We start from the raw sequence: 13,924 nt of genomic DNA, 5'->3' as shown, positions 1-13,924 counted from the left end.
TAGTCCTTTCGATAAGTAAGAATGTCAAACCCAACGAGGAGCAAAAGGAAATGATAAGCGGTTTTCAGCAAGGTATTCTCTGCAAGCACTGAAACAATAGGTACCAGATAGTTTTGTGATAGGATAATTTGTAACGAGTACCAAGTAATAAAAGTAAATAAGGTGCATCAAGGTGGCCCAATCCTTTTTGTAGCAAAGGACAAGCCTGGACAAACTCTTATATGATGTAAAGCGCTCCCGAGGACACATGGGAATATCGTCAAGCTAGGTTTCATCACGTTCATATGATTCGCGTTTGGTACTTTGATCATTTGGTATGTGGGTGGACCGGTGCTTGGGTGCTGCTCTTACTTGGACAAACATCCCACTTATGATTAACCTTTATTGCAAGCATCCGCAACTACAACAAAAGTATTAAGGTAAACCTAACCATAGCATGAAACATATGGATCCAAATCAGCCCCTTACGAAGCAACGCATAAACTAGGGTTTAAGATTCTATCACTCTACCAACCCATCATCTACTTATTACTTCCCAATGCCTTCCTCTAGGCCCAAATAATGGTGAAGTGTCATGTAGTCGACGTTCACATAACACCACTAGAGGAGAGACAACAAACATCTCATCAAAATATCGAACGATACCAAATTCACATGACTACTAATAGCAAGACGTCTCCCATGTCCTCAGGAACAAACGTAACTACTCACAAAGCATATTCATGTTCATAATCAGAGGGGTATTAATATGCATATAGGATCTGAACATATGATCTTCCACCAAATAAACCAACTAGCATCAACTACAAGGAGTAATTAACACTACTAGAAACCCACAGGTACCAATCCCGGACTTGGAGACAAGAATTGGATACAAGAGATGAACTAGGGTTTTGAGAGGAGATGGTGCTGGTGAAGATGTTGATGGAGATTGCCCTCTCCCGATGAGAGGAGCGTTGGTGATGACGATGGCGATGATTTCCCCCTCCCGAAGGGAAGTTTCCTCGGCAGAACAGCTCCGCCAGAGCCCTAGATTGGTTCCGCCAAGGTTCCACCTCGTGGCAGCGGAGTCTCGTCCGGAAAGATGGATTATGATTTATTTTTTCTCATCGAAAGACTCCATATAGCAGAAGATGGCCATCGGAGGGCCACCAGGGGGCCCACGAGGTAGGGGGCGCGCCCCCCACCCTCGTGGGCGGGGTGTGGCCCCCTGTTGAACTTCTTGCGCTCAGTATTTTTTATATATTCTGAAAAGGCCTTCCGTGAAGTTTCAGGACTTTTGGAGCTGTGCAGAATAGGTCTCCAATATTTGCTCCTTTTCCAGCCCAGAATCCCAGCTGCCTGGATTGTCCCTCTTCATGTAAACCTTGTAAAATAAGAGAGAATAGGCATAAGTATTGTGACATAATGTGTAATAACAGCCCATAATGCAATAAATATCGATATAAAGGCATCATGCAAAATGGACGTATCAACTCGCCCAAGCTTAGACCTCGCTTGTCCTCAAGCGAAAGCCGAAATCGAAAAATATGTCCACATGTTTAGAGATAGAGGTGTCGATAAAAATAAAATACGGACATGAGGGCATCATGATCATTCTTAGAACAACAACTTATATAATTTTTGTCATATGATCTCTTATGCTAGAGTAACAATTCAATCACAATTTCAAGTATGAATTATAAACTTCACTGAAAACTAACAAACTATAATCTTAGTCATTGGAGCAATTGCAATTTATCATAACATAGGAAAGAGTCAATATAAGAGCTTTTCAACAAGTCCACATACTCAACTATCATATAGTATTTCACAATTGCTAACACTCACGCAATACTTATGGGTATGGAGTTTTAATCAGACACAGAGAAAGATAGGGGCTTATAGTTTTGCCTCCCAACATTTTACCTCAAGGGTAATGTCAATAATAATAGTTCATGAAAACTCACATCCAATTAGCCATATATGCCAGGATCTTTCCATCATGTTGTGCTTGCCAAAAGATAAAATGTAAAAAAGGAAGGGTGAAGATCACCATGACTCTTATGTAAGGTAGGAGATAAAAGTAAAAGATAGGCCCTTCGCAGAGGGAAGCAGAGGTTGTCATGCGCTTTTATGGTTGGATGTACAAAATCTTAATGCGAAAGAACGTCACTTTATATTGCCACTTGTGATATGGACCTTTATTATGCAGTCTGTCGCTTTTATTTCTTCCATATCACACGATCGTATAAAGCTTATTTTCTCCCACACTAATAAGTCATACATATTTAGAGAGCAATTTTTATTGCTTGCACCGATGACAACTTACTTGGAGGATCTTTCTCAATCCATAGGTAGGTATGGTGGACTCTCATGGCAAAACTGGTTTAAGGGTGTTTGGAAGCATAAGTAGTATCTCTACTTGGTGCAAAGAATTTGGCTAGCATGAGGGGGAAAGGCAAGCTCAATCATGTTGGATGATCGAAGACAATATAATTTATCTCAGATGTAAGAAAACATAACCCATTACATTGTCTTCCTTGTCCAACGTCAACTCTTTAGCATGTCATATTTTAATGAGTGCTCGCAATCATAAAATATGTCCAAGATAGTATATTTATATGTGAAGACCTCTCTTTCTTTATAACTTCCTATTAATTGCAACAATGACCAAAATGTTTGTCAACTCTCAACAACTTTTAATCATCATACTCTTTCTATGTGAGCCCATTACTCTCCATAAGATCCATATGATCTTTTTATTTCCTTTTTATTATTTCTCTTTTCTTTTATTCACTCAAGATCATGGCAAAATAATCAAGCCCTTGACTCATCACTAATCTTTATTATATATAGCTCACGGACTCAATTACATGGATCAGAAAGCAAAACTCACAACTAGATCATACTAAAACTTTATTCTACTAGATCAAGATATTACCAAAAGGATCAAACTAAGAAAAACGGTAAAGATAAAAGTGATGGTGATACGATACCGGTACACTCCCCCAAGCTTGGCAGTTGCCAAGGGGAGTGCCCATACCAGATGCTCAATTCTTCTTTGTTGGTGAAGAAGGTGATGGTTTTGTTGATGGCGTAGGCTTGTCGTCCTTCTTCCAAGGCATAGGCTCACCATCATAGAAGGATGATCGAGTCTCCTGAAACCTCAAATCTACAGCCAAACTCATCCTCTTGAATCTATATTCATACTCACAGTTTTGATTTTGCAGGTCATAGATCTGGGCTTGGAGGTGCTCGATTTTCTCATGAAGCTTGAAGATGGCCTCCCCAATGTCCCTAACGTCCAGCTTGTGGTTATTGGTGAACTTTGTGATCATAATGTGATTGGAATCGAGTCCACGCTCCACCATCTCCTGACACTTGAAAACTTCTTGCTCCAATGCCTCAAGTCTTGCCTCCGTGCTTCCGGTCTTCCTTGGTCCCTCAACATCGCGGATGTGCAACAACCCCTCACGCATCTCAAATCGTTTGAGGGTGTTGCAGCACCTCCGCGAGGTAGGGGTTGATGACCTTCTCGAAGAACTGGTCCTTGGGGGCACTTGAAGACGACATGATGACCTGGATTTGTCAGAAAAACAACTCGAAACAAAGACAGGAGATTTTTGCGTGATACGGGAGTCAAAACCTCCGGGAGATTATATAATGAATTTTTACCGACCAAAATATGTGTTGTGTAAGAAAACAGAGTCCGGAGAGCACACGAGGTGCCCACGAGGTAGGGGGCACGCCCAGGGGGTAGGGCGCGCCCTCCACCCTTGTGGAGCCCTCGTGTCCTCCCCGGACTGCTTCTTATTTTTCTATTTTTCTAAATATTCCAAAACGGAGGAAAATTGCCATCAGAACTGCTTTGGAGTCGGTTTACTTATCGTACCACATACCTATTCCTTTTCAGAGTCTGAAACGTTCCGGAAAGTGTCCCTTATGAATTCCTCCGGGGTTACGGTTTCAATAACATTGGTTTCAACATTTATAGGATTACCTAAGATATAATGTTTAATTCTTTGACAGTTCACCACCTTCGGATTTGTGCCTTCGAAGTTGTTGATTTTTATGGCACCGGAACGATAGACCTCCTCGATAACGTAAGGACCTTCCCATTTAGAGAGAAGTTATCCTGCAAAAAATCTTAAACGAGAGTTGTATAGCAATACATAGTCACCTACATTAAACTCACGCTTTTGTACTCTTTTGTCATGCCATCTTTTAACTTTTTCTTTAAATAATTTGGCATTCTCATAGGCTTGGGTTCTCCATTCATCAAGTGAGCTAATGTCAAATAACCTCTTCTCACCGGCAAGTTTGAAATTATAGTTGAGCTCTTTAATATCCCAATAAGCCTTATGTTCTAGTTCGAGAGGTAAGTGACATGCTTTTCCATAAACCATTTTATACGGAGACATATCCATAGGATTTTTATATGCAGTTCTATAGGCCCATAATGCATCATCAAGTTTCTTGGACCAATTCTTTCTAGATCTATTAACAATCTTTTGCAAAATTAATTTGAGTTCTCTATTGCTCAATTCTACTTGACCACTAGACTGTGGGTGATAAGGAGATGCGATTCTATGATTAACATCATATTTAGCAAGCATTTTACGGGAAGCACCATGAATAAAATGTGAACCACCATCAGTCATTAAATATCTAGGGACTCCAAACCTTGGGAAAATAACTTCTTTAAGCATTTTAATAGAAGTGTTATGATCAGCACTACTAGTTGGAATAGCTTCTACCCACTTAGTAACGTAATCAACAGCAACTAAAATATGTGTATATCCATTAGAGGCAGGAAAGGGTCCCATATAATCAAAGCCCCAAACATTAAATGGTTCAATAACAAGTGAATAATTCATAGTCATTTCTTGACGTCTACTAATATTACCAATTCTTTGACATTCATCACAAGACAAGACAAACTTACAGCATCCTTGAAGAGAGTAGGCCAATAAAAACCGGATTGCAATACCTTGTGTGCAGTTCTATCTCCAGCATGGTGTCCTCCATAAGCCTCAGAGTGACACTTGCGTAGGATCTGTTCCTGTTCATGCTCAGGTACACAATGTCTAATAACACCATCTACTCCTTCTTTATAAAGATGTGGGTCATCCCAAAAGTAATGTCTCAAATCATAGAAGAACTTTTTCTTTGCCTGGTACGTGAAACTAGGTGGTATAAATTTAGCAGCAATATAATTGGCATAATCAGCATACCATGGAGCAATACGAGAAGCATTTATGACATTTAATTGTTCATTAGGAAAGCTATCATCAATAGGTAGTGGGTCATCAAGAACATTTTCTAACCTAGACAAGTTGTCTGCAAAGGGGTTCTCAACTCCCTTTCTATCAATAATATGCAAATCAAATTCTTGTAGCAAGAGAACCCATCTAATAAGTCTAGGGTTAGCATCTTTCTTTTCCATGAGATATTTAATAGCAGCATGATCAGTGTGAATAGTTACCTTAGAATCAACAATATAAGGTCTAAACTTATCACAAGCAAATACAGCTGCTAAGAATTCTTTTTCAGTAGTAGCATAATTTCTCTGAGCATTGTCTAGAGTTTTACTAGAATATTGAATAACATTTAATTTCTTATCAACCCTTTGCCCTAGAACAGCACCTACAGCATAATCACTAGAATCACACATAATTTCAAAAGGTAAATTCCAATCAGGTGGCTGAACAATAGGTGCAGAGATCAATGCTTTCTTAAGTATTTCAAATGCTTCTACACAATCATCATAAAAAACAAATGGTATATCTTTTTGTAATAAATTAGTCAGAGGCCAAGAAATTTTTGAGAAGTCCTTAATGAACCTCCTATAAAAACCGACGTGACCAAGGAAACTTCCTATACCTTTGATGTCCTTGGGACATGGCATCTTTTCAATAGCATCAACCTTGGCTTTATCAACTTCAATACCTCTTTCAGAGACTTTATGCCCCAAGACAATACCTTCATTAACCATAAAGTGGCACTTTTCCCAATTCAAGACAAGATTGGTTTCTTCACATCTCTGCAAAACTCGGTCAAGGTTGCTTAAGCGATCATCAAAAGAGGATCCATAGACAGAAAAATTGTCCATGAAAACCTCACAAATCTTTTCACAAAAGTCAGAGAATATAGCCATCATGCATCTTTGAAAGGTAGCCGGTGCATTACATAAACCAAAAGGCATACGTCTATAAGCAAAAGTACCAAAAGGGAAAGTAAAAGTAGTCTTTGATTGATCATTGGCTGACACAGGTATTTGAGAGAAACCAGAATAACCATCTAGAAAGCAAAAAATGTGTATGTTTGGATAATCTTTCTAGCATTTGATCGATAAAAGGTAAGGGGTAATGATCCTTTTTAGTAGCTTTATTTAATTTACGGAAATCAATTACCATCCTATAACCTGTAATAATTCTTTGCGGGATCAACTCATCTTTATCATTAGGAATGATAGTAATACCTCCCTTCTTAGGGACACAATGGACATGACTTACCCACTGACTATCAGCAATGGGATAAATTATACCTGCCTCAAGAAGCTTTAGTATTTCCTTTCTTACCACTTCCTTCATCTTAGGATTCAGCCGTCGTTGATGATCACAAACTGGTTTGGCATTTTCCTCCAAATTTATTTTGTGTTGACACAGAGTGGGACTAATGCCCTTAAGATCATCGAGAGTATATCCAATAGCAGAACGGTGCTTCTTTAGAGTTTTCAATAATCTCTCTTCTTCATGCTCTGAAAGGTTAGCACTAATAATAATAGGATATATCTTTTTCTCATCAAGATAAGCATATTTAAGAGTATCGGGTAACGGTTTAAGCTCAAACACGGGATAATCCTTGGGTGGAGGAGGATCCCCTAGGATTTCAACAGGCAAATTGTGTTTCAGGATGGGTTCCTGTTTAAAGAATACTTCATCTATTTCCCTTCTTTCATTCAAAAACATATCATTTTCATGGTCTAGCAAATGTTGTTCTAAAGGATCACTAGGAGGTACGGCAATAGAAGCAAGACCAATAATTTCATCTTTACTAGGCAATTCCTCTTCACGGTGTTGTCTACGAAATTTAGAGAAATTAAATTCATGAGACATATCACCTAAACCAATAGTAACAACATCCTTTTTGCAATTTATCTTAGCATTAACTGTGTTCAAGAAGGGTCTACCAAATATAATGGGACAAAAGCTATCTTGTGGGGAACCAAGAACAAGAAAATCAGCAGGATATTTAGTTTTTCCACACAAGACTTCAACATCTCTAACAATTCCAATTGGTGAAATAGTATCTCTATTGGCAAGTTTAATTGTGACATCAATATCTTCTATCTCAGCAGGTGCAATATCATGCATAATTTATTTGTATAAGTCATGAGGTATAGCACTAGCATTGGCACCCATATCACATAAGCCATGATAACAATGATCTCCTATTTTAACAGAAATAACAGGCATGCCTACCAAAGATCTAGGTTTATCTTTAGCACAAGGTTAGCAATTCTAGTAGTCTCATCACGGAAATGAATAACATGCCCATCAATATTATCAGACAAGAGATCTTTAACAATAGCAATATTAGTTTCAACTTTAATTTTCCCAGGAGGTGTATAAGTTCTAATATTGCTTTTACGAACCACATTTGAAGCTTTAGCATGATCTTTTATCCTAACAGGAAAAGGTGGTTTCTCAACATAAGAAGTAGGAACAATATGATCATTATAAATGATGGTCTTTTCTTCAACTTTAATAGGTGCAGCTACTTTTACTTCTATGGGAGGATGATATTTAAACCACTTCTCCTTAGGGAGATCAACCTGAGTAGCAAAGGATTCATAGAAAGAAGCTACTATCTCAGAGTCAAGTCCATATTTAGTGCTAAATTTACGAAAAACATCGGTATCCATAAAAGATTTAACACAATCAAATTTAGGTGTCATACCTGACTCCTTACCTTCATCGAGGTCCCAATCTTTAGAGTTGCGTTTAATTCTTTCCAATAAATCCCATTTGAATTCAATAGTCTTTGTCATAAAAGAGCCAGCACAAGAAGTATCGAGCATGGTGCGATTGTTATCAGAAAGCCGAGCATATAAATTTTGATTAATCATTTCTCTTGAGAGCTCATGATTGGGGCATGAATATAACATTGATTTAAGCCTCCCCTAAGCTTGAGCGATGCTTTCTCCTTCGCGAGGCCAAAAAATATATATATAATTGTGATCACGATGAACAAGATGCATAGGATAAAACTTCTGATGAAATTCCAATTTCAATCATTTGTAGTTCCATGACCCCGTATCATCACATAGCCTATACCATGTCAATGCATCTTCCTTCAAAGATAAAGGGAAGACCTTCTTCTTAATAACATCTCCGGGTACACCTACAAGCTTAAATAATCCACAAACTTCATCCACATATATTAAGTGCTCATCAGGATGCGTTATTCCATCTCCTGCAAAAGGATTAGCTAGCAGTTTTTCTATCATACCCGAAGGAATTTCAAAGAAGACATTTTCATTTTCAGTAGGTTCAGTAGGTTGAGGAGCAACTCTTTGCTCTACTCGTCGGGGTGAAGATACCTCGAACAAGCCCCTCAGAGGATTACTTTCCATAGTAACAAGTGACAGTAAATTTCAGCACACTATATAAATTTTTCCTTACCAAATTCCACCTACCAAAGGCGCTTCACTCCCCGGCAACGGCGCCAGAAAAGAGTCTTGATGACCCAGAAGTATAGGGGATCTATCGTAGTCCTTTCGATAAGTAAGAGTGTCAAACCCAACGAGGAGCAGAAGGAAATGATAAGCGGTTTTCAGCAACGTATTCTATGCAAGCACTGAAACAATAGGTAACAGATAGTTTTGTGATAGGATAATTTGTAATGAGTAGCAAGTAATTAAAGTAAATAAGGTGCAGCAAGGTGGCCCAATCCTTTTTGTAGCAAAGGACAAGCCTGGACAAACTCTTATATGATGTAAAGCGCTCCCGAGGACACATGGGAATATCGTCAAGCTAGGTTTCATCACGTTCATATGATTCGCGTTCGATACTTTGATAATTTGGTATGTGGGTGGACCGGTGCTTGGGTGCTTCCCTTACTTGGACAAACATCCCACTTATGATTAACCTCTATTGCAAGCATCCGCAACTACAACAAAAGTATTAAGGTAAACCTAACCATAGCATGAAACATATGGATCCAAATCATCCCCTTACGAAGCAACGCATAAACTAGGGTTTAAGCTTCTGTCACTCTACCAACCCATCATCTACTTATTACTTCCCAATTCCTTCCTATAGACCCAAATAAGGGTGAAGTGTCATGTAGTCGACGTTCACATAACACCACTAGAGGAGAGACAACATACATCTCATCAAAATATCGAACGAATACCAAATTCACATGACTACTAATAGCAAGACTTCTCCCATGTCCTCAGGAACAAATGTAACTACTCACAAAGCATATTCATGTTCATAATCAGAGGGGTATTAATATGCATATAGGATCTGAACATATGATCTTCCACCAAATAAACCAACTAGCATCAACTACAAGGAGTAATTAACACTACTAGCAACCCACAGGTACCAATCCCGGACTTGGAGACAAGAATTGGATACAAGAGATGAACTAGGGTTTTAAGAGGAGATGGTGCTGGTGAAGATGTTGATGGAGATTGCCCTCTCCCGATGAGAGGAGCGTTGGTGATGACGATGGCGATGATTTCCCCCTCCCGGAGGGAAGTTTCCCCGGCAAAACAGCTCCGCCAGAGCCCTAGATTGGTTCCGCCAAGGTTCCACCTCGTGGCGGCGGAGTCTCGTCCAGAAAGATGGATTATGATTTTTTTTCTCATCGAAAGACTCCATATAGCAGAAGATGGCCATCGGAGGGCCACCAGGGGGCCCACGAGGTAGGGGGCGCGCCCAGGGGGTAGGGCGCGCCCCCCACCCTCATGGGCAGGGTGTGGCCCCCCTGGTGAACTTCTTGCGCTCAGTATTTTTTATATATTCTGAAAAGGCCTTCCGTGAAGTTTCAGGACTTTTGGAGTTGTGCAGAATAGGTCTCTAATATTTGCTCCTTTTCCAGCCCAGAATCCCAGCTGCCGGCATTCTCCCTCTTTATGTAAACCTTGTAAAATAAGAGAGAATAGGCATAAGTATTGTGACATTTAGATACATTATAACTGAGCACTTTTCCAGCTCTCTCACGCTATCAGCGATTTTGACCTTTGGGATCTCGCTGTTCGGACATCTCTGGTCGTTCGACCAACTCAACTTTGAGAACTGGGCCATTCGTCCTTGAGGCCAGCTACTCCGGGAGAAAAATCTGAAGTCTGTGGTTAACTGGGCCTCCACCCCTTACGCATTGCAGGCTTCCAGCCCATTCTTGCTGCGCCTCATCCCCTTCTTCAACATCGCCGCCGCCGCTATCGCTGAAGGGATCTCAGGCAGCGGCGCCCTTCCCTCCTCTTGCTCGCTCAGCACCTAGCTAGGCGATTGTGCAACCCTCTCCTCCTTTGTCCCTCCTTTTTTACCTCCGGCTCCTTGTGCTACCTCCCCATGGCGCCTCCCTGTCCCGTTGTTCCATGAAGGTCGAACGTGTGACAAAGATGAGAGGATGAGCACGGGTGGATGGGAAGACGAGTCGAGCTGGATCAAGGCAGGGACTTCCCAGCAGCCAATGTATTCCTCCGCGTCATGCAGGCGTTCCCGCCCTTACGACCTCAACAGGCACGGGTGGATGGGTGCACAGCTGCAGGTCATGACCACTGGTGATGTCCTCTCCTCCAATGGAAGTTGATGTCAAATCCCCTCCTCGAAGGTGACAATCTACTCATGCAGATTTGCTTCTCCGGGTATTTCACTTAACCCCTACAAATATTTCATGGAATCCATGAGTTCTCTTCTGTACTGATTGAGCCAGTTGCTGGTAAAAACATTGTGCGGTGAGGAAAATGAGATATTAGGGAGGAAGCTAATGTTCAGGTATGGTAGACCGTTCTCATAATTTTGCAGTGGCGTCTGTTAATAGGTAATAGGGTGTTACAAAATATAATGGTATGCTCTATTCGGTTGTAGACTTGTAGTAACATCATGCCAGTATACTCTTAGGCGTGTTCTGCACTATTCACTTTGCTCAAAATTTTGTAATGGAATCATTTTGTTTTGTTAATAGTGTGGAATGAACCTACTAGAAAAAGTTAGGAATAATGTCTTCATGATCATTTTTCGGTGCTGCGTACATGAAATACTTTCTCCAAGTTTTAATTTATGAAGCGGACTAGGACCTTTGCTCCAAGCACCTGTGGAAGATACTAGCCGAGCTGCGAACTGGTGAGCCACGGGCAAAATAAAATATTGTCGATGCAGTCGCCGATTGTGGGTGGATAGGCAAGCCGGTTGAGCCGATGTGGGCGATGTGTTCACACGGGCATCCGCCATCCGGTCGAGGAGCGAGCCTATGTGGTAAAGCTGCTTCGGGCCTTCCGGGCCACACGCCGATGTAGGTCTAGGCGAAGCGGCGTTCACTGTTAGGTGAAGCAGATCAATGAGAGAAAGTCATTGGGTTTTGAAGAAAGCAATCAACAGTGAGTTCCTCGAGGCATTCATGGCAGATGATATGCCAGTTGTTGGCAACACTAATGGAGATATGCGTTTCAATTTTCCCAACTTGTTGATGCTTCATTACATGCGTCTATATGCATGTTGTCTCGCCTGGTGCTCTCCTGGTCCATCACCCATCTTACTCTGGAGCAAACCATCAAATGGTATGGTTTTCGGCTAATGTTTCCCTCTATCAACATTTTTACCCTTCCTTGTGATTTTTCTGTCATGCAATTTCTATCATGTGCTCGTTTGGTGATGCTTTGATTGTGTAAACTACTTTAGTTTTGGCATGGCTAGATTTTTAGACAGATATACATATTTGTCGATTATTGCAATCAGGTGTTTGACAAATGGGTATAATCTGCAACAGAATCAAAATTCCTGGTAGCTAATAATAAAAAGCAAGCATCATATTTGTTGCCATGGGATAGAAACATCATACGACAACTTCATCAAACAAGCTTCCTAGAAGTGTGCTTTGTAAAATAAAATTATTTCATATTCTTCGGCAGGGATCTACTCTCTGTGTTCCTGACATCATGTTTTTCTTCTTTAGCTCATTAGTAATTCTCCAAGAAAACACATGCACATAACTGTATATTTTATGGATTATTTGGAGCAGTGTCATTTCAATTAATGTTCTGTTAGTCGTTGCATTTAATTTTTTTTATCTAAGTCCTTTCCCAAGTTATTTCTCCCTCGCAACATTGTTGAGAGCAATGAAGAGGGCGTGACCGAGTTCGTGCCAGATGACCATGTCCTGCCAGTGTTCATTGGCCAGTGTAAGGAATGTGCTCACTATAATATTTGTGACCTCTACAGGATCAATGTCGACCGGGGCATGCTGATAGGTGATGGGCCATCACACTTCACCATCAGCTGGAAACTGAGATTCATCTTCGTCCGGACCTCTATCTTCAGTGATTGTTCTGATGCCCTTATTTCCCAATGAAACACCATATTCAGATTTAGAATGCCTCACAAAAACGGCAAAGGGTTTGAGGGTGGCAATTTTTAGCCTTGGAGTTGTAAGCCTTGCTTTAAGTGAAACATGATATTTTATCTACCACAATATACTATTGGAGGTTGATGAGAATTATTCCCTATAAACGTCAGTCGTTGTTGTATGTTCTTTTCACATGATCAGGCTATGGAAGGGGCCATGATGGATAGGGGATCAAGTATTATCAGTGAGGACTTGAACCCTGCAAAATAAGAACAAGTTATAGTCTATTGCTATCTTCATAAACAAAATATATATATACATTTTCATAATTGTTTACGGACACATACTAAACTTTTGCGAAAAAGCCAGCTAAGAAATTTTGCTGCACCGACTTTGTAAACCCAAAGGATCACACCAAGCCAGTGCATGAGGTATGTTATGTTCTCTTCCTGAGCATACATTTATCTCTTAATTTGTTCACAGGATGCCATATTGTATCAAATGCTTGCAATTGAGTTATGCTCCTGGTGCTTGTTGAGATGGCAAACATTGGAGTCAACAGAGCCGTGGATTGCACTTGCCACGTCAGACGCCATGATATTTGCCTTTGAATGCTTTCATGGTGTATGTTCTCGATACACTTGTGGTTTGAGCATTCTGAGCATTGATGTGTTTTCTGCTTTGAGCTCACTCATAAAGTCTGAGTGCAGGGGTGGGGCGTGGTTAGGCTATGGGTGTCCCACACAAGGAGGTGGCATTCAATACCCACCTGATGAACTTCCTCAGTGGTAAGACCTTGAAAGATGCCTTCTTTGGGAACTACAAGCCACACACCAACCTCCCAGATGTTGTCAAGATTTACACGAGGAAGGAGCTGGAGCTGGAGAAGTTCATCACGCACGACGGACCTTTCTAACAGATCAAATTGTGTTCATCATTCTAAAGAGGAGGTACTGCTGCTTCACAAGGTTGGATGATTAGATTGAGCTTCTTCGGTCATGTCCCTTGCTACTTTTAGATTTGGTGCTTGAGAAACATAAGAAAAATGCTTATAAGATCTTCCCTCAGGTAATAATGTAATAGTTGTGAGACACCATCTGTTGAGCTCTTTTTTGTCACAAAGAACGAACAATGTTTTGTGTTGTCGTACAGTTTGGTCTTTATTTTAAGTGTGTCTACACCACTTGCCAGCAGCCAGCAGCCAGCAGTCTTTAGTTACGTTGTACCTAAACGTTTTGCACAGTAATGAGCTGCAGTTTCTCTGTTTTTCTTTTGCACACCAGCTTCTCTATTAATGTCGATGTTTTCCTTTTTTTAACTGAATCTCGGTGTCTCCATTGCACATTGCAAATCGGTTCTG

At 40.6% G+C, this 13,924-nt stretch overlaps 1 pseudogene; it reads left to right on the top strand.

Annotated features, from left to right (window-relative positions):
• The window catches only part of LOC119357864, a 24,448-nt pseudogene extending 10,941 nt beyond the window's left edge, over nucleotides 1–13,507 (top strand).
• The last annotated feature ends 417 nt before the right edge of the window (nucleotides 13,508–13,924 follow it).

The sequence above is a fragment of the Triticum dicoccoides genome, chromosome 2A (genome assembly GCF_002162155.2).
Source record: "Triticum dicoccoides isolate Atlit2015 ecotype Zavitan chromosome 2A, WEW_v2.0, whole genome shotgun sequence".
Classification (NCBI taxonomy): Eukaryota; Viridiplantae; Streptophyta; class Magnoliopsida; order Poales; family Poaceae; genus Triticum; species Triticum dicoccoides.
The sequence above is the reverse complement of the archived record's forward strand: the minus strand, read 5'-3'. Positions and strand labels throughout refer to the sequence as shown.